The sequence below is a fragment of the Lonchura striata genome, chromosome 8 (genome assembly GCF_050655825.1).
Source record: "Lonchura striata isolate lonStrDom1 chromosome 8, ASM5065582v1, whole genome shotgun sequence".
NCBI lineage: Eukaryota > Metazoa > Chordata > Aves > Passeriformes > Estrildidae > Lonchura > Lonchura striata.
This window is the reverse complement of record NC_140710.1, coordinates 19,026,592-19,048,450: the sequence shown is the minus strand read 5'-3', so window position 1 is coordinate 19,048,450 and position 21,859 is coordinate 19,026,592. Positions and strand designations below refer to the sequence as shown.

At 37.9% G+C, this 21,859-nt stretch overlaps 1 protein-coding gene across 18 annotated transcripts in view; it reads right to left on the bottom strand.

Annotated features, from left to right (window-relative positions):
* LOC144246782 (uncharacterized) overlaps positions 1-21,859 on the bottom strand; it is a 75,765-nt gene extending 53,906 nt beyond the window's left edge. For all 18 annotated transcript variants that reach the window (XM_085585886.1, XM_085585896.1, XM_085585879.1 and 15 more), the window contains exon 1: positions 1-21,859. This exon is cut by the window's left edge and continues 7,631 nt beyond it. The gene's annotated coding sequence lies outside the window, so the exon portion shown is untranslated.

The window sequence follows — 21,859 nt, the reverse complement described above, 5'->3', positions numbered from 1 at the left end:
GTACCACTGAAATATGTTTACAGGCTATTTCTAAGTCCCTGTGGCCTAGAAAATTCTGCACAGTGGGGTTAAGGCAGTGCACATCTATGCCTGTATGGTCCACTGGTGAGTGAGCAGCAGGGATTCAGACATGTAAATTCAGCTTTAGAGTTTCTGCCAATCCAAGAGTACTGGGTCAAAAGCAGCATAGATACAGGATACAAAACTGGATTGTATAAACTCCCTTTGCTGGTGGATATCCAGACATTGAAAAATGTTGGCTGCTTAGGCTAACTGAATTTTAGGTAACTTGGGGTCACATCATTACATGTCTGTAACAGATATGCACGAGACCTGCACCACTGTGTGATCAAAAAAGGCTTGGATCTGTTATTAATAAGCATAGAGCTGCAGCTTCTAAGAGTTTCTTTCAATCTCTCAAGCCAAATGGGAGATGTCCTTACTAGTGAACATTCCTTTGGAATTCAAAATCAACTTTAAACACTTGCTATTAACTCCTTCAAAAGTGTGACTAAAGGTTAAGAAGATTACTTATCTTTATGTCAATCTATACATGTTGTTCCTAGGTAAGAGAATGTGACTGTAGATTTGGGTAGTCCCAGTTTCCTCATTTACAGAAGCCAAAAAATCTGTCATTCTAGAAAGACGCATACTTTTTATGGGAAGAGAGGTTGTTTAATTTTGCCTAACTATGTGTGCACAACTACTGGAGAGCAGAAAGGTAGCAGAGCAAATAGGGAAGGTGTGATGGGCTCATGTGGTTTCCAATAATATCCAATTCCCAAGAAATAGCCCATTAAAAATATATTTTCCAGGACAGGCTCAACAAGGCATTTGATATTGCACAGGTTTCCAGCAACAAATAGTAACACTTCCACTGCATTCTTCCTGTTTGTCTCTGAGCACACCCTGCAAACAGCAACGAAGTCATCCCCACAGCTCCCTGTGAGGCAGGGAAGTATTACTGTTTACACCCAATCCTGCAGATGAGGAAACCAAGTCACAGAGGGATTAAGTGACTCGGCCAAGGTCATATAGAAAGTCTGCTGCCACTCATGGTATGCATCAGTCCTTGTCAGCACTCAGTGACACTCCCTGAAAAGTTCACTCAACTCCTTTCTCTGCATAGGCCAGCATCTTTAAGATTTCATAAGCATCATCTTCCACCCTAACCTTGACTGGAAAAAAATTCATCAGCCCAGGTCAGAGTCAGGCTGAGCATGATGCCCAGCTTTCTTACTTTTTAATTAGCGCTCTTGATTATCTACAAGATTGTACTTTATTTTCACCTCTGCCAGAAATTCCTCCTAAGGGACTCCTCTAATTTAAACCTAAGTAGGTGGGCTGGATAATATCCATACAATAAATACATGCAGTAATTATTTTCAAAGATTCATACATATTTCTCTCAGGACACAAACTTTCCCATTTCTACTCCTGCATTTAAAACTCTCCACCATCCTTTGCTGTACAATATAAATCAGCTCAAAATTTCATAAATTTAATGTGGATCTATTTATACACACACACACACATAGCATATTATCTTCATACAATGTGGATATATCTATATGTATGTATATATACACACAAACATAGAGATAGCATATTATCTTCTGTATAGACAGTATTACACTATAAATGGCACTATGTATCAAGTAAAAAATGGCAAAAATAATCTAAAAAATTAAAACAGACATCCTAAAGTGTTTCACTTTTACAGTAGTTTTCAAAAAAAAATCACTGATGTATTTTGTGTAAGCACTAATATGATGAATTTCACATCTTATTTCCTTGTGTTTGTGTATCAGAACAGTTAGTGGACTTAATGGGGATTTCTTTATGTGTGAGAAACTTAAATGAACTTCAGCAGTGAACACTGCTTTTTGCTCAGTTTAAACAGAATTAGTGAGATGCAGCCACAGCCAAATCAAGAAGCCCAGGGATGAATCAGCACATTTAAGGCATTGATAGCAGATCAAACAAAACTATTTCTTCTATGCTGTTTATTCCAGGTTTCTAGTGCTATATCAAACCATTGAGGTCTTCCTTCCCCTCTCTCACCTTTTTCAAATTGAGATCTAGATTCTAGTGTGTTTCTAGTTAAAAGCAATCCTGTGCCAACAACTGTGCATAGTTGTTCCATTATATTGCTAGAAAAGCAGCAGAACTGCTCTTCGTACTTTTCTTTTACTTATTCAATAACTGAGCCTTTCAGTTCATTCATTTATAGTGCTGTTCCAAAACCAGGAGTGGCTCTTATTGGAGGAAAAAATGAATAATTTTGAAAACTAAAAAATAGGCATGAGAGCTGGAGGAGCTGCCATCTCTTCTTTGCTCTGTCACAAATTTCCTGTTTGACTCTAACAAGTCATTAATTTCTATATGCCTCATCTAGAAAATGAGATAATGACATTTAACTATTTCATTGGGAGGCTTAATGGTTGTGAAATTTGCTGAGCTTCTTGGATGGAAAGAAGCTGCTGTCAGAGTAAACAGCAATACCGCGATTATGTTTGCTGGGACGGTTATAGGAGAGTCACTTTATAACAATATCACAATTCTGCATTACACAGACAAGATTGGCCAAGCAAGTGAGTCACTTAGTGAGAAATTTTTGTTTTCCTTCGTGTGTGGTAACTGTGCATACTGTCTGGACCCCAAAATCAAGACAAATTTTTAATGATCTGTAAGTCTGTGGGAAGAGATACTGTCTTTAGAAAATAAAACATCCTTTCTCTACTGTTAGAATCTAATTGCAGACATCAGACTACAAAAGATTTAGAGAAATGCCTATGGGCTTTAAAATTTGCTATGGATTAGTACAACCCACCATTTGACAGATCAGTCATAGACAGTAGCACATAAATTGATTCTTTGTTGATTTTCCCTCTGATATTCTAGAAAGCAAAGGGACTTGAACTAATGTGTCTGGCATTCACATACTCTTAGATGGGAATGTATCTGTGAAGTCTGAATGCATTTGTGAAAAAATATCTAATTCATACAGTCAGTGGCAATCACAGCAGCTTAGGATCTCTAAAAAGCCCCACATAACCTTTCTGGAACACCCCTGTGGATGTAGGTATCAAATGTTAAATACACATACTCAGCAGTTCTAATTTCCCAGAACTTCACCTCTCCCAGTGTCCCATCATCTCTCTTCTTCTTATCTATATTTGCTGGGATTTGGATTTTTTAAGGTTTATGTTCCTTTTACTGAAGAGATGATGGGATATCAAATATGCTTCTAAACTGCTTTTGGCCATGAAAAATGTGATGACTATCTCCTACAACCTTAAACAATTCAAGCTGACAAAATGATTGGTAACATATTTTTAGGCAACAACTTGAAATTAATGATTCTGCTTCTACCACAGCAATTTTCATTTCATTTGTGATAAGGATTTATACTGGTCGCCTAAATTCTTTGTGATGTTTTAATGTTGATATAATGTCAATGACCACATGTTGTTTCCCCCTTCAAATTAAAACATTGCCTGAAGGAAATATATCTGTTTATGTATGCTGTTTGTAAATAACCGATATCCCACAAATGAAAAATGTTGATATCCACAGCAAGTGCCTTGAGTACATGAAATAACAAGCCACCTTTTTACTTGAAAAAGAAACTTAATCAAGTATTCCTTTTCACCAAATACATGTTACTAAATACCAAGGAAGAACAGAAGCATTGTACAATTAAGAACATAGTATGTGAGAGACAAAGAAAGCTGTTCTTGTATCACTGTCTGCAGAAGATATTCCCAAAGGTAAAGCATAGCATTCATGGAATTATAGGTGTGTATGACAATCATAGCAGAAATAAAGTGTAGGGAGCGCTGTACTCCAGGATGGTTTAGATGAATGGAGACGAGAGATCTCTGAAGGCTGCTCTTGGGATATCAGGTTTATTAGGGATGGAGAAAGGTCTTGCTTGGAGCTGCCAGACGCAGCACGTGACGAGGCTGGGATGGGGGAGGGGAGAGAGAAGAGGATGCTCTAGGAGAGGGTGGGGATCCTAAGCGGGGGGAAGATCCAAGAGAGCGTCTGGCCCCTCGGAGACCCCTTATCAGGGGCTTCAAGGCGGGCTGGAACAAGGCTTGGGCCAATGGGGTTACAGCACTTGATGTTTTAGGGGAGGGTTACAGGTGCGGGGTGAACCATACATTTTGGGGGGTGAGATGGAACAGTCCACTTGACTTTTGGACTTATCTGTAGGTAAGGGTAATGGTCCAGCCAGCAGGGAGGACCGTTCTCATCCCGGCTGTATTATTTATGAATAATTATATTTATCCATCCTTCCCAACATCAAAGTCCAATCATAGTAGCACTACAAACTGTAGCACTGGTCCATCCAAATCAGAATGCTTTAGAAATCTAAATGAATTTTCTCTAGGAAACATTATCTGTGCACAGAAGAGCCACAGTTCAGAAAAAAATATGAGATCTTGGAACAACTGTGATGTTCACATGACCAGTCAAACACAGGGTAAGTAGCTAGATAAACAGCATTTAGGATTTCAGCACACCATTTTGCAATGATGTTCTGAAATCTATCCACAGCAACACAGCCAAATAAGGATCCTCTCATACCTGTCACATTTCATTGTGTCATATCTTAAAGATCAGGACATTCTACAATATCACACTGGTGCCTAATGAACTACTGTATAATTGGAAAGTGAATAATTCTGAGTAGGGACAAAAGGTGTAATGTAAATAGATTTGTACCTAGTCGCACTGTTCAGTTCTATCACCAAGTGAGTTGATTCACATCAATACAAGCAAAACAGAAGGCAAATTATGATATATATGTGTCCAGAGCTCTTACAGTGAGTGAGCAGCCTAAAATATTCATTCTGCAACTAGTATATTAGGAAACACACATGATCTAATTGGTCAATATCTCTAAAGGAAGAAAAGATTACCATCTGCTATAGCAAATTTCAAAACCTCAATAATAAATGAGTTGAAATAGGAATGTATAGCACATATTGAAAGTGAATGTTTCTGCTTGGTAGTGTCTGAATAATGCTAACGCTGTTAGTATCAGTACTTTAAATCAATGACAAATTATGAACTATTATATTAAGATTAGAAATTAGATGCAGGAATACCTGAACAGACTGCTCCACTTCTCTTACTCTTTTCCATCTGGTTTTGTTGGATGGAAGGGTTTGTGTTCAGTAAACCCTTTGCAACAAGAAAGATCTCAAAACCTATTTCTACTAAGATGCTCAATTCAGATTCTTGCAAGTCAAATAATAGAAGATATGCTACAGGAGACAGCATTAAACCTCTGAAAACTTTCAGGTTAATTTATTCTAAATTTTAAAACAATAAGATTCACCTGTTCTGCAGATAGCCCAAAAACAGAAGAAATGGGGCAAGGCCTGTCCTACACCTAAAACTGATAATCCACTAAAGCTGAGACTTTTTTCTAGCATGTGTTTATACACTAGAATCTCTAGTTTTAAAATTACGTCACGGCATCTAAGTTCCAAATATTTGCTTTCAGCTAAAGGAATGCAGTAACTACTGTGTCTAAGATGATCTCGCTAAGAGGTCTGGACAGGTCTACACTTGCTTAAAACAACACAGAGGTTTATAGCTGAGAATGAGCCCTACTTTTAACTGACAAGCAGTGTCTGCCAGCAGGACCTAACACTCAGTGGAGAAAAATGTGAGCTTGGCATGACTAAGGTAGGCATTAGAAGATGTACAGCTGGGAGTGGATTAACTGGAATGGGCAAGGTCGAGAGTATTAAAATTTGGCCTATTTCTTCTAATGAAATGCTCGCAGAAGGATTGTACAGGTACAAGCTACCATATAGTTGATATGTAAAAAACAACAGAAGTAAACCACTCTTCAAAATAAGTGTTAGGAAGAAGGTGTATGTAAATTTCATGAAAATTAGGAATTTAAAAAGTACAAGAAAATGGGGGTAGGCATTTAAAACATGGAAGGAAGCAGTTACAGTTTACTTATTTTTTCTTTGAATCTTGCTTTTGAAATCTGTTTGGCTAGATGAGTGGATAAAAATATAATACTGTGTATTGAGGCCAGCCAGCTCATTCTCCAACTCCCCAGGTGATTATCTTTCCATCTAATTCGAGCTGTGTGAAATGATAAAGGACATACCATACCATGCAGCTACAGAAACTATCATATCAAGAATACAGAGCTCTTAAATTGGACAAACTCTTGTGCCTTGCTTAGAAGGCAGAAACATATAAATATTGAAATGAGAAAAAAAATAGAGAAAAGGGCCAGCAAAGTAAAATATTTGACTGGACTGGACTGAGTTCCCAAAGTAAGAGTTGCAAATAATACTCATTTTCCACCTTTACATTGGCAAAGCTTCAGGTTTGAGTGACCCAAAAGTAGCTCTAAAGGACTGAGAACACTACTAGACATTATTTTTATGTGCAGCTCTTTCCCTGTCAGCTTTTTGTGAGAGCAATTAGAGGTCTTTGAAAGTCATAAACTTTCAATTTTCTCCCCATGCAAATGTCCATGCAGAGTTACAAGAGAAAGGCAGAGATGACCAAAAAAAAATGATCAGTGGCCTAGCTATCGTCTGAATCAAATTTGCCTTTTTTTCCTATCTCAGTATTAAATCTTTAAGAGCAACAAGAGGAAGTTTATAATTTCAGAGCATAAAAATTAACTTCCATTATAATTCATGTTTGTAATACATGGCATTAGTAAGTACAGAGTAGAGAAATTCACTCTTCAATGTTCATATATATAATAAACCTCAAATTGTAATGTCTAGTTGCTTAGCTGCAAGGTACCTGAAATTTTATAAATTTATAATTTATATTCTGGCAAAGTGATGTTTAATTGTAGAGGGTCACTTTGTTGGAAGGCTTCAAGACATAGTTCAAAGGCTGACACTGACCTGGAGCCCTAGAGAAATGGAATGGACCTTAATTTATTATGAATTAATATTGTCACTAATGGGGACACATCACAAATTTTTCTGGCCTCTTGGTTAATAGTAACCAAGATTCCAATTCCCTCTTGTGGAAACACAAGCTAATTGGACACACACTGGTGTCTCAGTGTGCTGTGGCAGCTGACTGCAGATGATGTGGAGATGAGAAACAATAAACAGAAATTCTGGGCAAATTCATTTTGGGACATGCAACTAATAAACCACCCCCCCACCCCCCCCCCCAAGAAAGGAAAATATTGCCAGCATTGTAAATACTGAGAACAAGGATTAGTATTTTTCTACTCAGGTAGGTTTGTATGGTTGAATTTGCAATCCTGAATTCTCAGTACTTTTGCTTTTCTAGCTAAAGGGGAGACTGCTGCTGTAGAACTCCCTCACATCAACATTGGGGTTGGACCAAAATCCAATGATCTCCACAGCTTTGGCTTAGTCAGCCAAGCTGCTGATATTGATCTGCAATGCCACTTGTGGAAATGAGAAACTGAAATTCCTGTAAGCAGTCGAGAGAGACATTTCACATCATTAAATAATAACTTATTAGAACTGCTCATGTATTGTAAAAATGTGAAGAATAATAAATTAGAGCAGTGTTTTGACTTATTGCTAGAACAGGAAATGTATGTTCAAATGCCTTCAAGACACAACCTTCTAGGTGTGTTCATTTTAGTCAGTCCCTTTTGACCATCCTCTCATGATTCAGAAATCTTGTGAAATTGTTTCTTTAATATTTGCAATACAAGACTGAGAAATACAGGCTGCAGCATTACTAAACTAGACCATTTTCACTATGGTGAAGTTTAGAACAGTGCAACCATGAGTTCATTACTGCAACATGGGCGAAGATTTAATCCACACTGTCCTACAGAAATAGGGGTCCAGTAAGGCCCTGAATTTTTGTCTAAACAAACACACATGAGATAATCTCCAAATCAGGATATAAGGTAAAAAATGGGGATCTCTGAAAATTGTGTCTATTTATGGCTCAGTCTCCAGTATTTAACAACCACAGAAACTCAGAAAATAAAATTGAAAGTGTAGCATTAGTGGCACTCTGGTTTCAACCCAGCCACGCTATTTATTTTGAGAGAGAATATGGAAAGAGGAGGCAGGGTGTTGTGAGGGAGCCAAAGGAGTGCTTCATATTTCATCATATCCTGTTTTCAACAGTTTCATTAGACTTACCCTACAATTAATTTTTGGAACAGATCTTGCAGCAGCCTAAGGATATCTGCTCTTTCCTGGCTTTGTGCTGTAGAATCTCACACTGAACTGATGATAATTCTCAGCCATAAACTATCTTCAAGTTCATCAACAGTCTGTAAAGCAAATTATTTGCTGCATTCCAAAGTTCTAAATGACACGAGTCTTGACTTGGAATGCTGGGGAGTTTGAGTTTGCAACTCATCTTAGTAATCTGATTTTCTTTCTACTGAAGATCAACTATTTGATCAACTATGATTTATTGATATTGTTTTGTAGTTCAGAATTAGAAAAAATTGAATTTTTCAAAAATGGTTTACTTGACATGCAGAAATCCAGTGGATCATACAAAAATGAAGTGCTAATGAAGAATGAAAATCAAAACCATACCATATAGTATATGAGGACTTAATGTAATTTTCATTTACAAGGCTAAAGCTACCTGTAGAGCATATTCAGTGTATTGGAATGACTAGAGGCACATTAATAAGCACAGAATCAGCTGTTTCTTATGCTATTTTTCCTAACAGAAGTGTTTCTTAATAAAAGTATTTAATAATGCAAGGTTGAATTTAAGGTTAGAGAAAATGCATCATCTGAGCTGAAGTTTAAAGTAGCTTTCTTTTTGTGGTATTGCATGAAAACCAATAGGTTCCTAAAGATGAAGATTGGGAGCCAGTAACAGCAATGTCACTTATAGTACCAGAGGATAATGGTAATTATACTCTCCACTTGCAAGTATATCAAAATTCTACTTAGTGTTATGAAAACAGGAGGGTGTCTGCTTCAATCTATTTGCTAATCTAGATTAAGGACCCTTCTTTGCTCAGAAATGGTGTGACAGGAGAGGTGTGGGTACGCAGGGAAGACTATTTATTTATATGGCTTGGGAAACACCAAGTTAGGTGTGCCAGGCTTGAGCAACACCTATTATCATTTCTGCAGATAGCTTACTGCACTGAAATCAGTCCTGTGATAATTACTTCAGGACTTGATTAGGTGTCATTGCATCAGAACTCCATCTCCTACTTTATATCCAAACCATTTTCGCAGTTCTAAAAGAAGATTAATCCCAAAGTACTTGATAGTAGTAGGATGAGAGAAAATATACTTTCAGAAAATTATAAGGAAGAACATGAATGGCTCAGGAAGACAGATCAATGACACAGCTCACGGTAGGCTTATTCTTTAATGACAACATATGAGAAGTCTGACCCATACGAGTGTCTGACCATGGATAGGTTGGTAACTGAAAATAACAATAATTGTTTTGTCTCCATTTATTCATCCTTTTTTTAAAGCATCAGAAGAAAAAACTTGCTTAGGTGGCTCAACTAGCTAATTTATATAAACAAAGACTTCTCAATTACTTGGAACAAGAGCCATTTATTGGATATGAGCTATTTGTACATATTAGGCATGAGCACTGTGTAGCACAACTCAATTTACTTTAGCTGATGGTGAAGAATTTCCTTATATCTTCATCTTGTGAGCTGCTTCTAGACTAACAGAATATTATTATGCAACAAATCTTATACTAACTTGACTTGTTTTCAAAACTGATGTATAAAATGGTTATTCAGGAACTAAAATTTCCATTTGCATCTTAATCAAGCATAAAGAAAATAAGCCAAACATAACTCAAATATACAACCTTTTGTTAAAAATTTATAGTAATTACTATTGGATTACTTCTAGAACTTTTGGTACTTGAAACTATCTACAACACTAAAAACTCTGACTCAACATTTTTAAAAGACAACCACTTAAGTGATCTTGTCTTCAAAATGCAAATCTTGTCATATAGATGCAGCAATTGGAGCCACAGTGAAAAAAATAACTGAAGAAAATGCTTTTATTATGGCTGCCTTTCTCAGAGAACTATTTCATTCTCACCACAATAACAATGACTTTTTAGAAAAAAATATAGAAACTAATAACAATTACAACAGATTAGTTCTTGAAAGACAGCACCCAGAAAATGTATGCTCCCACATTACAGATTTTGGAAAAAATACTGTCACTGTTCCCTGGTTACTTCAGACAAACTGCTTATGCTATTTTTTTTTTTTTTGGTTAAAAAAATAGAAAAATCAACCAGTGGAATATTTAGCCTTATAAATCAAGGAGATAGGTAAAGATGTACCTTCTCTACTCCTAAAAGCATCAGTATCTTAACTTAAGCTTAATTAAATAAGAATTTAGTAAAGAGATATTGATAATAGAAGTAGAAAAACATGAATGCGATCACATAAAATGATGCTCCTTTCCCCTCCAACCTGAGGACTTCCTAAAGGTGAAGAAATTGCCTAAAATTGAAAAAGTCTCCATACCTTGGACTGGATGTAGGAAATATGTTTTGTAAATTTGACTGTAGATTAGAAGTCCAAATACCAAAGACTGAGCAAAAATATTTTGAAAACTTTGTCCAGCAAACCAAACAAATGTGTCACTGTCAATTGATGCTTCTAACAAAAATTCAGTGAGGAGATTTTCCATCTGAGATGGAACCTGAGAATGTAAACTGTAATCCAGCATAAATCCATCACAGGCAGCCCTCCTGATTCCAACCAAGATCTATCTGCACCTATGTAATCAGGAGTATATTTCATGTCACTCCTGAAGCACGTGTATTCATGAATTTCACAAAATCTATCTTATTCCCCCTTTTTCTAAGGTACTTTGCAGATGCCATTCTAGTGCATCTAGCCTTGGCAAAAACTATACTGTGCCAAGTTCTGCCTGATCCACCAGGTCCTTAATTATGCCAAGTCAGCATCTCTCACTAGCTGTTCACACTCTTCTATTGAGAGATAGTTGTCATATGGTATCAAGAACGACTCTTCTATGTGTAAACTAAATAAATTCCTGGTGGTAATCTACTTTTACATTTTGTGTAAATGCAAATGACTGTTAAAATATTTTAGAGTCTGCAAGTTGCTTCACTCATTCATCTAAAATAGCTTACTTTCATGACCTGAACACAAAGATTTAGTGAAAGACACTTAGTTAAAGATTTCTCTCTTGTGTTTCTTTGCAGCAGCTACTGATGAGCTACGGTGAGTGGGTAACATGGAGATGCTGCATGTATCTATTGGATTAAATTCCTACTAGAATGACTAATTTCACTTGATAATGTGTTATAATTTCCACCACTTTGACTCTTTAAATTTGTCAAAATAAAAAGACACTTATTACATAAATAAAAAATATTTGCAAGAAGATTTAATAAGCTTACTGGATAAAGGGTTATGTTTGCATATGGCATTATAATCCACACAAGAACACCTTCTTGGGGCTTCCAGAGAAAGCCTTAATACAAATATATTAATTTTCTGATAGACACTTGGAAAGCCCAAGAGAAGCCCACAAAGAAACTGTTTAATTGTGGCCTTTCTCAGTAGAAGTTGATGTTTATTGTAAAGTATTTACAGGTCTCCTCTAGCTGTGCCAGAACTGGGACATGTGTGTTGGCACTGAGGACTTGTCAGTCAATCAGAGTCTAGATAGCTCCAGAGGTATTCCCTGACTCTTTCCCAAGCCCTTCCTTTCACTCTTCATAGCAGTGAGAAGTTACCACAGGATGTGCTCTCATGTCACCTGGGTTGCACAGAGTTTTCCTTTTCAAATGCAGAAGGAGGTGAATTCCCATTCCTTCAGCAGTTAACACTATAAGGAATAGTCAGATAACAAATTTTGTTTGGTATTTGTAACTTTTTTTCATGGTGAATTTGAAATCTACTACAAGGAAAAAACCAACTCACTTTCTATAAATAGTCAGTTCCTAGCAGCTGGAACAATATCTCCCTTTTATTTCAAAATAATAAACATTGCTGGAGTCATATCTGAAATAATTAGAAGTCCAGTATATTTAGAACATATGTGTTTTCAGGCACTTCTCTACTCATCATTTTGCAATTGTTTGACTGGGATAGAGTTTAATAATGCTTTCTAACACAGTCCCCACAATGCCCACAAATTCATTATCAAAACAAAAAAACCTGGCTTCTGTTTGGGATTTCCACTGCATGGTAATAGATAGTATAAACAGAAATACAGTAATAGAATGTGTAACAGACAAAGACTCAGAGCAATTCATGTAATACATGCTTTAGTAGTGCAATTAGCTCTAGTTTGCAAAGACTGCTCACTACAGTTAGCAGAATAAGTGACAATGGATTTAGAGGCTGAAGACCAAGCATGTCTACAGAAGCTTTTTTGACCTATATATTTATTCATTCCTAATGCATTTTCTACAACATCACTGACTATTCCATCAGACTGAACATGCTCTTCCTGTGTGAGCTGTGGCTTGTACCAAATTCTTATTGGCAAAGTTAATTTGTAAACATTCTTACTCTTCTGGCAAGACTTTCAATCCTGAGACTTGAATTACCAGGCCAAAATTTTCATTCTTATAGACCAAGCCAGAAGACTTTTATTCCTATAGACCATAATTTTAACTAGGCTACTAAAACCTTTTTTTTTTTTCCCCCTCAGGCAGTCAAGAATCAGGTTCTCTAGTCTCCCTTTTTCAAGATAAGGCAAAATGTTAACAATGTTAACAATGACATATAACTTCCTAGATAAAATAATAACATGAGAATACACACAACTCCTAGTATTTTGAAGAGGAGAATCTGTTTTGGAGGACAATGGGATGGAATATACTAATTCCTGTCATAGTTTCTTTGTCACATAACCCTGGCTATAAAGTGCACACAAAGACCTGAACATAGAAGAAAATGCAGAAATTACCTGAAAAGAACATAACAAGGAAGAGCTGCAAACATGTGAGGGATGGGCATCTAAAAGTGCCTGTTTACAGGGAATCATGACTCACTGGGTACCTTTTTGTGCAATGGAAAAAGGGAGTCCCTGGTTTGTAAGCAAGCCAAGCAATTTACAAGATCAGTAAAGCGCACATGCGCTATACCCATAAATACTGCTGCCCTCAAGACAACACATTTTTCAGAAATAAATATGCTTCACACTAGTACTATCCCCTTCCATATATGTCATGAAAATGTTTTGAACTTAGACTTTACTAAATTACAGAAAACTAGCTCGTTAACTAAGGAAAAGATCATGTGTTTATGAAGTGGTTGCTCTTGTCCTTGCATTTGATTTTTCCCCTTGTCTCTTGTATCACTCATGATGTTAAGCCTAAGTGTAAGACTATCACCTTTTAGAGGCAAGGACCAAGTATTAAATCTTTGAAGCACAATGAATCCTAATTAGGTATAATCAATAATAATTATAGTTGTGTAATGGAAAATAGGAAGGTGAGGAAAAGGAAATGGCTGAGATCATAATAATTACTTTCTATTAGGACTGGCAGGGAAGACCAATGTGAGAAGCTGGTCACCTGAGAAAACAGATACCTATATATCTGGGTTTTACTTGGAGTTGAAATAGCTAAGTTAAAGTATACCAAGTATACACTAAACATGATATATAACTTTAACAAACTCTGGGAGCACAGTGCACTGCGCGTATCTGAGGGGGTTGCTGTGGTAACCGCTTTGGAACGCAGCAATTACCGCCTACCTGGCAAATTGGAAGTGTGACATTCCTCTGCTAGTAACTCCTCCATTTAGCCAGAGGTCAGGGAGGAGGAGGTGACTCTCACGGACAGAAGAGTCAGACACACAGAGCTCTCTACCAGGAGGTGAAAGATGCACTAGGTGTTAAGCACACAACATGAAACAGGGAATATATGGAATACATGGAATGTGAAAGTCCTGTTATACCCATGAGATACACAAAACAACTTGGACAAAACCAGAAATTGAGCTCCGTGACATTTCTTATCTAATATTTTACATTCCTACAGAGTACAGATCTAGGTCACTCCTGGTCTTAGCGGGATGTTTTTGTTCGGATGGTTCCACAGAGAAGCTGCTGACCATCAAGGCTGTTGTGGGTACACAGTCCCTCACTGCCGGGCTAGACCAGTATTGGCTGGGTGTACAGAAAGCCAGGGTAACCAGGTACTGTGTAACATGTCCCACAGATTAAATTGTAAATCCTCTAATTTTTGCTCTGCACTAAGAATCTACTGCTCTGACTTCTTAGGGCCATCAGGTCACTACAGTCAGGGGACTTCTGCTCATGAGGAGTTTCTTGGGTTCCTCCAGTCTGATATTCCATCTACTAAACAAATTCCTTACAGAATGCATTATTTTTTGTGATACATTTGAACACAATTATGATAGATAATCTTCCTTATGCAGAAGTATTAATTTGCTATAATCCATTATTATAAAGACCTTCAAGCTTAGTATGATGCTATTCTCAGTATGAAAGACAGGCTATTTATTAACATCTTATCACCCTTTCACAAAAGAATAGCATCCTTATAGCAACTGTAATTATAGAGATACAGCAATATAAATATCCTTAATGCATCTTTTAATTAGGTTTAGTAAGTGAAAATATTTGGGAGAGTCAACTCAAGGTCAGTTGTCTAAGGACCACTTTGCAGTGATTCACCACTACGTAGTGATTCATGAAGCACTGAGTGAGAATTTCCACAGCCACTGAAGAAAATACATTATCCCAGGTGCTACAGTCACAGTACCATGAGCACTACTGAGGCACAAATGTGCCTTTGCAGCTCTGCTGTAAAAGGGTTAAACATCCACACCACAAAGGTGCTTGAAATAGTTCTCAACATGATTTCAAGTGAAGTAATACATCTGAGAATGAAGAAAGGGCTGCAAAACAGCATTGGAAAAGGGGCATTCTGACATTTCAAGTCAGAAGTACCTGAGGAAGAACATGCATCTCATAGATAGTTAGTCCACAGTATTTAGCAGCGGAGCTAGATACTTTCAACTTCAAATATAAGCTTCACAGAAAAAAGAAGGGGGTTTTAGGTAGTTTTTTTTTGTATTTCCAATACTTTCTCTATTGATGTGGAAGTAAAACAAAGGTAGGAGTATGTGGCTTCCAGTAACTAATAGAAATGCATTTTTTAAGAGTAGTAGATAAACCTGTGGTCTACACATCCAAAGATATAAAGATTTTTTTAAAATCAACCTGTGTAGAAGTAATATATAAACACAACTTTAATGAATTAGTTTGTATATGCCATGTAATTTTCTGCAGAACGTGGCATGGGGAATAACATCTCCAAAGGCATTAAATTAATATTTGAGCTGTTCTATTGTATAAAACCATATGATGATCCAAAGAAAGAACTATTCTGGAAACCTTTGTGACACAATTCAGCACTCAATCTGCAGACCATGCTTGAAACAGAGCCCAGAAGGCTGTTGTACACAGCTAGGTCAGACACCAGCATAGGCTGGGAGGTTTTCTGAAGGCTAAACATGTAATGTGACAGATGTGAGAACAAAGGAACTGTAGATTGTAGGAGATGAGTATTTATTTTTTATAAACTAAATATTTAACAATAGGTAGTGCAATCTAAAGGCAAATGCACCTGGAGGCCTGCTGCAAAGTTTGCTGAGATTTGGCATGGTGTGAAGTGCTGTATAATCCCTGGCACACATACAGTGGGATTACAGATCAAGCACATACAGGTGATCCTGACAACAGGACAGACAGAAGTAGCTCCAGAGGAGAGCAGTACTCAGACAAAACATCAGTGTTACTGGGGCACTCTGGGAGTGACATAAGCAGGCAGAATTAACACTGTAGAGGTGGGAAACTAATCCTGGACTTCCTGTGTTTAAATGTCTGTGCTCTGCTGAACTTGCCACCGTCTAAATTTATGACCCATTACCAGTCACTCCTCACCCATATGTTAACAACAGGAGGGTTTTTTTTCTTTTAATAGTAACCCCAGCAATGGAAGCAGCATTTAGAAATCACATGCAACAGTGGCAGAAAAGTCAGTGGTTCTTAGCTTGGAAGACAGGTTCAGCTAAGCAGGATTTGGGTTAGCAGCATTCTTATTTTCAGCAGACAATAGTTACTGATTAATTATGAGGGTAGTGAAAATGAGCAAGCAAGAAACAAAGACCAAAACTTTCCAAAAAGAAGTGTGTCTGCCAGGTAGTACTACCTGCCATCCACTTTCCACATGTTCTGAAGCTAGCACAAGTTCTGAGAATACAGCAATTACAATTTTCCAAGAAAGTAAGAGAAGGGCACAGAGACACCTACATGCTATGCCAATGCCCCTTCAGCTAATTCAGAGAAATCCTTAAATTTTTAGCACAGGAAACATACAAGTGTGAGTGGTGTATACTAATCCCTATCACAACTATTTAGCATCCTATTTCAAAGCATCCTCATGTCAGTTTCCTGAAAAGAAATTTAACATAACATGGTATTTGACAAAGCATTAATAGTGAAAAATGCTAAAGATGAAGTATCCTTGACTTCTACTGCTTCCCCCATGTTTGAAAATATATATACATCAAACAGATATGTGTTGAAAGAGTGTATTTATTGGCAGTACATTGAGTATATAATTATAGCAAATTAAATAGAGTACGCTGAGAATTAAATTTATGAGACAAAAGATACTATTACAGCAATTATTATTCTGAGTTACCTTCTGTATATGACATCAAAAGACTTTAAAATGTTACATTCAAGCACATAAAACCTTTGAGTCTGATGTAGTACTTATATTTCCAGGGATTTTGATGCCTTCTGGGTGAAATTCACAGTAGCATTTCAGCTATGCTGAAGAAGGGTGAAAGATAGAGAAATTGAGTCAACTTCAAGAGACCATAGTGAACTGGCTGAAGAGGTGGAAATAGGGCTGACAAAATATTGCCAATTTTTCATTTCAGCCAAGTGAAAAATGCTTTTTCAGTCACTTCTCCTCCCCATGAGATTTCAATATTTAAAAAGTTTCTAGTGCTCAGAAGTGAAAACCAGGTGATACTTCAAATAAGTTTGGAAATTTATCTGCGGTACAACTAGTTCCTCAAGCTGCTCTTCCCCTCAGTGGTCAGAACTCCAGGTCAGGGCAGTGTTGTGCTTTGGTGTAACAGCAGTAGAGCCCTGTGGCTGTGCTGTCTGTTCCACTGAAACACAGGGTCATACAGACAAACCCCGAGGCCCAGACTGAGGTTAACTGCAGCTTCCCCTTCATTTTTGCTGCAGCATGCAGATAACACCAGACATCAGAACTTCCTCTCTTTCTTACTTCCTCCCTTTGAAACACTCTACAGGTGAAGAAACATCCTCGTTGTGTCTCTTAGGTGTTCACTTAGAAGTCCTTCTCCCTTTCTGTCATAACCCATCCTCAACCATCACCCCATTTCTCACTTTTCTAAAGGATTCACTGACCACCAAGCACTTGGGTTGCTCTTCAGACAGTCAAACATTAAGTTAAAATTCAAACACTGGGGTTCTGCCCTCTAAGAGATTCTTTTTGAAAGAGCTATACTGCAGCTCTCTCTCTAAGGAAATATTGAAGTGCTTTATAATTTGAATGGCAGTAGACACAGAAACACCCACTCCCCACAATTAACTGAAGCCTTTTATGTTAAATGAAATCAGGGAGACAGATAGGAAGCAAGACGACATTTAACGTCAATATTTAGTTTAGAACAATTACTTCATAACCAATAAAAAGTATCTGCTGAAATTTGGAAGAAATGCTTAATTACCTAACTGAAGGGTTCTTAGCTACTAAATTAATAAGCATTCACTTTCTAAATATTATAACTTTCAGATTTCTCTGCTCAATCTTCCAGCACAGACAAAACAAGACTTTCTAATAACACAGGTATAGATTTCCAAATCCTAGTGCTTTTAAGGAATTTTTGTAAGGTGTTATTTGAAAACATGATGGAAATAACCAGAGGAACATCTGCCTACTACTACCACTATCACCCCCCTACCCCCTGATCCTCAACTAATTGTTATTTGCTTATTTGCTTTTAATATTCCTGAAGAGAATGTTTTCACCAATTTGATAAATCCAAAGTACAAAATTCTACCAGATTTGTAGAACTCTACCACAAAATTCTACAGCAGAATTTACAGTATGTTGTGTTAGACTCCAGGAAAGGTACTTACATGGAAGGCAAAACATCTCTGCATGAGGGGGAAACTGCTTCAAGGAAACTATTGTGACAATGAACCCCAGCACAGTACAGACTCCCTACCCTGGAATAAACAACTGTATTGCACTGCTACATATGATTTATGCTTTTAACTGCTGTTTGCGAAGGTGTATAAGTTGTCTAAAGACCAAATTATACAAAAATAAACCTGCAATTATTCAAGGCATAGAAATTAAATTACTCTAGATTTACTCTGATCCAGGTGATAGCATTATCTGGTTATTAAATTTAACTAAATGGTTCCTGGAGGCCTTGGAAAAGCTCTGCAGTAACCTAACTGTTCCAAACATGAATCTGGCCCTCCAGAGGCCTGAAGGGAGACCTCCAGCAGTACTAGCCAGATAGCCATTACAAGAAAACAAAACCAGCTCTTGAACAGCTGTCCCAGTAGGTCTGATTATAGGCTTTACAAATAACAAAATTATCTTGAATGTGTGGGTGTTCCCATCTGGCTTCAACAAGTGGAATAACTGCTAGAAAACGCAGCCTGTTAAACACACAATAAATGCCACTAAAAAAAAAAAAAATCCATGTAACAACATACTTAAGTTAAAATACCCACAATTATAGTAAAAGATTGCCCAGGCAGAATTATTTCCAGTTTTCACATTAAAATTTTGTGCATAAACAATGCATTTAAGGAAACAGAAAAAATTTGCCAGCAATTACAGAAACATTAAATGAACTATTACGCAAGTAATAAATAAATGCCTAACATACACCTGGTTTCATATCCTAGCATTTCCCATTTTTTAGGAGATAAATAGATCTTGAACTTTGCAATAAAACAGAGACATATATTACTGGATTTTCTAATACTGAAATACTCTTTAGCTCCAGTTATTCCTTTAACAAATCAAGCTGTCACTAAACCATCAAAGATGTATTCCTTTCCCACTTCTCCCACATGAGGATATATTAATGAAAGTTTTTCTAAACATTTAGAAACTTGTTATGATTTTGACGTGCGGGAATGGAGAGTTGAGCCGTTCAAAGCTGGCACAGCAAGTGCAGCCGTGCAGAAATGCCGAGCCTGGAAGGGAGCGGGGAGCCGAACGGCCGGGCCAGCCCGGGCCGCAGACAGCGGGGCCACAGCGGCCAAGCGCGCCACGCTCTGCTGCCGCGCTGGACATTCCAATTTGTGTCTGCAATAAAGAGCTGCACTGGTCTTACCCCATCCTTCATCCCCAGCTTTCTGCTGAGGTGTTCACCTCCAGCCCATCGTGCTAGTCCCTGGATTATTTTACATTCAACTAAGATCCCGTCTAACATGTCATCTTTGACACTTTAATCAGTCGGTCATATCCACAAAATGTATACACTAACTAACCTCAAAATCCTACCCCAAGTTCTCCTTAGGTAACACAACTGCAACACATCTTGGCAACACTTAACCTACTATTGCCCTCCAACGACTGCTTTTGCTAAGACGCCTCTACCTCATTATTTGGCTGCTCTTTAGGCTGTACACAAGCAGCTGTGAGCCTTACTCCTACATTTGGAACCGATTTCTCGTTGCATACTATTAAAACAGGTACCCTCTCCAGGTCTAGGCTGCATCTAGGACCCTTATAGAAAATGGTGATAAAACCAATTACAAATAAATTTAAAAAAAACAGCCCCTGAATGTATCCCACAAAAGAATAGATTATTCAACTTTCTCAAATTATGAGGTTGTAACTCTAAAAATCACCTTAAAAAAAGACCACTATTACAATTTAATCCTACTCTACAGCATCATGCTATAAATAATTGTACTTGTCAGTCTGTAAATCATGAGACTGCAAGTATCTTCCTTTAGAACTGATTTGAAGACATCATCTTACGTTTCTCACCACCACATAAAATTAAGCTCCAGTTTATTTGCCATTTATTTGAATTTAGAAATACAGAACTCTAAAAAAACTTACCTCCTTTAGTATCTGGAGTCCACATCATCCAAATTAAGACCCTTGCCAGGCTGCAGCATAATTATCTTCTTTCATGGCCAGTTTTCATTCTTGTTGCAAAAAGGCACTATATGAAGCCCAGTCTCTCTGTCTGAAGTTGTACTGAGATATTGCTGTGGCACACAAAGCAATGGGAAGTGCTTATGGATCTGACACATTGCATAAGCTTATGTGAATTGAACAAATTTATTATTTGTCAAATATAGTCAGTGGTACTGAACTTTGTGTAATATGCTGAGATTATTATTCATAGGGTGAACAGCTGCCTGTGGCTGAAAGGTTGTAAACAGGACAGACACATAGCATAGATTAAGATTTCAGAGAGAAACAGGTTCAAGGAGGTAGTACACAGAGACAAACGTGTCACAGGCCAACAGAACTGGACAAGTGCTTACAGAAACACAAGAGCCTGGAACAGCACAGATGGCTCAGACTGCCACCTGACAAGCCACAGTCTGCTTTCAGTATTATTCTCAGGTTCACTTTTGTACCACCACACATTAAATCTACTTCAGAATGTGACCCTGTAAAAAACAGCAATCGTTAAAACAATTAGCAGTCAACTCAGTGCCTCGTTCACTGCTCTGGAATCAACACTCCCCATTAAAAATCGCTATGGTCCACTTGGTCACCTGCAATTTGATGTACAATTCAGAACTGGGGAAGCTCTGTTTTAATTTAGTCAGTAACTTCAGAGAAATACCAAACGCACAGGCAAATCTGGCAGAACGCGGCCTTCACGTGGCAGAACGAGAGCTGACGTCTCCCTTGTACTGCTACATTAAGCAACAGGCGTACCAGCTCCCAAGTCGGCACAAACCCCCAGTACATTTTCCTCGTTACTGTTTGCAGGCTCGTTTGAAAAGGAAAACAAGCTGTCAGCTGGGGAAGGCTCCCCCGGTTTTCCTGAGGGGAGCGGCGGGCCGGGCGCGGAGCCGGGCGCGGAGCCGGGCCCCTCTCCGGCTGCCGAGGGTCCCGCCTCGCCTCGCACGGCAACGCGCGCAGGGCTCCGGAGTCCCGACTGCAGGCGCTTCCCAGTTCTGCCAGCTCCAGAGCAGCTTTCAGGAGAAACGTGCCACTCACAGCGACATTTCATCCATCCGTTCCTGGCTGAGCTGCTTGAGGCGCCGTGAGGGCTGAGGTGGCAGCTCTGACCTTACCAACGTCCCCCAGCAGCTCTGGGACTTGTCATTTCTACACTTCCTTACCCATTTTTCAATAGAATATTTACTAAAAGTATATGCAATAGAATGATAAACTTCTTCCTAAAGAAAATGCTTGAATAGAGAACTAGAAAAAAAATTACTATTTTTATAAAGCATGGAATGAAACGAGGACTGTACAAAACATATATGCAAAACATACACATGTATATGCATATATATGTATACCAGGCACCTGAGCTGTGAGACTTCAATTACAAACCAGAGCTGGAAAGTGAAAATGCCTTCTCCATAGTGATAGGAATGTTTACCCCAAAAGTTAATCACTGTATCACTTGGGTATCTGTAAATCAGTTAATTAAGACTGTTGTCTTGGTGAATTTGCAATACTATGACTTAAATTATATAAATATTCATAGCAGAAGGTCTGCTAACCCAAACCCACTCAAACTCAGATAGGACAGCTGACACTGACACCAACATAAGAATCCCAAGTTTATGTTTTTTTTCCCTAATAAGCTGTT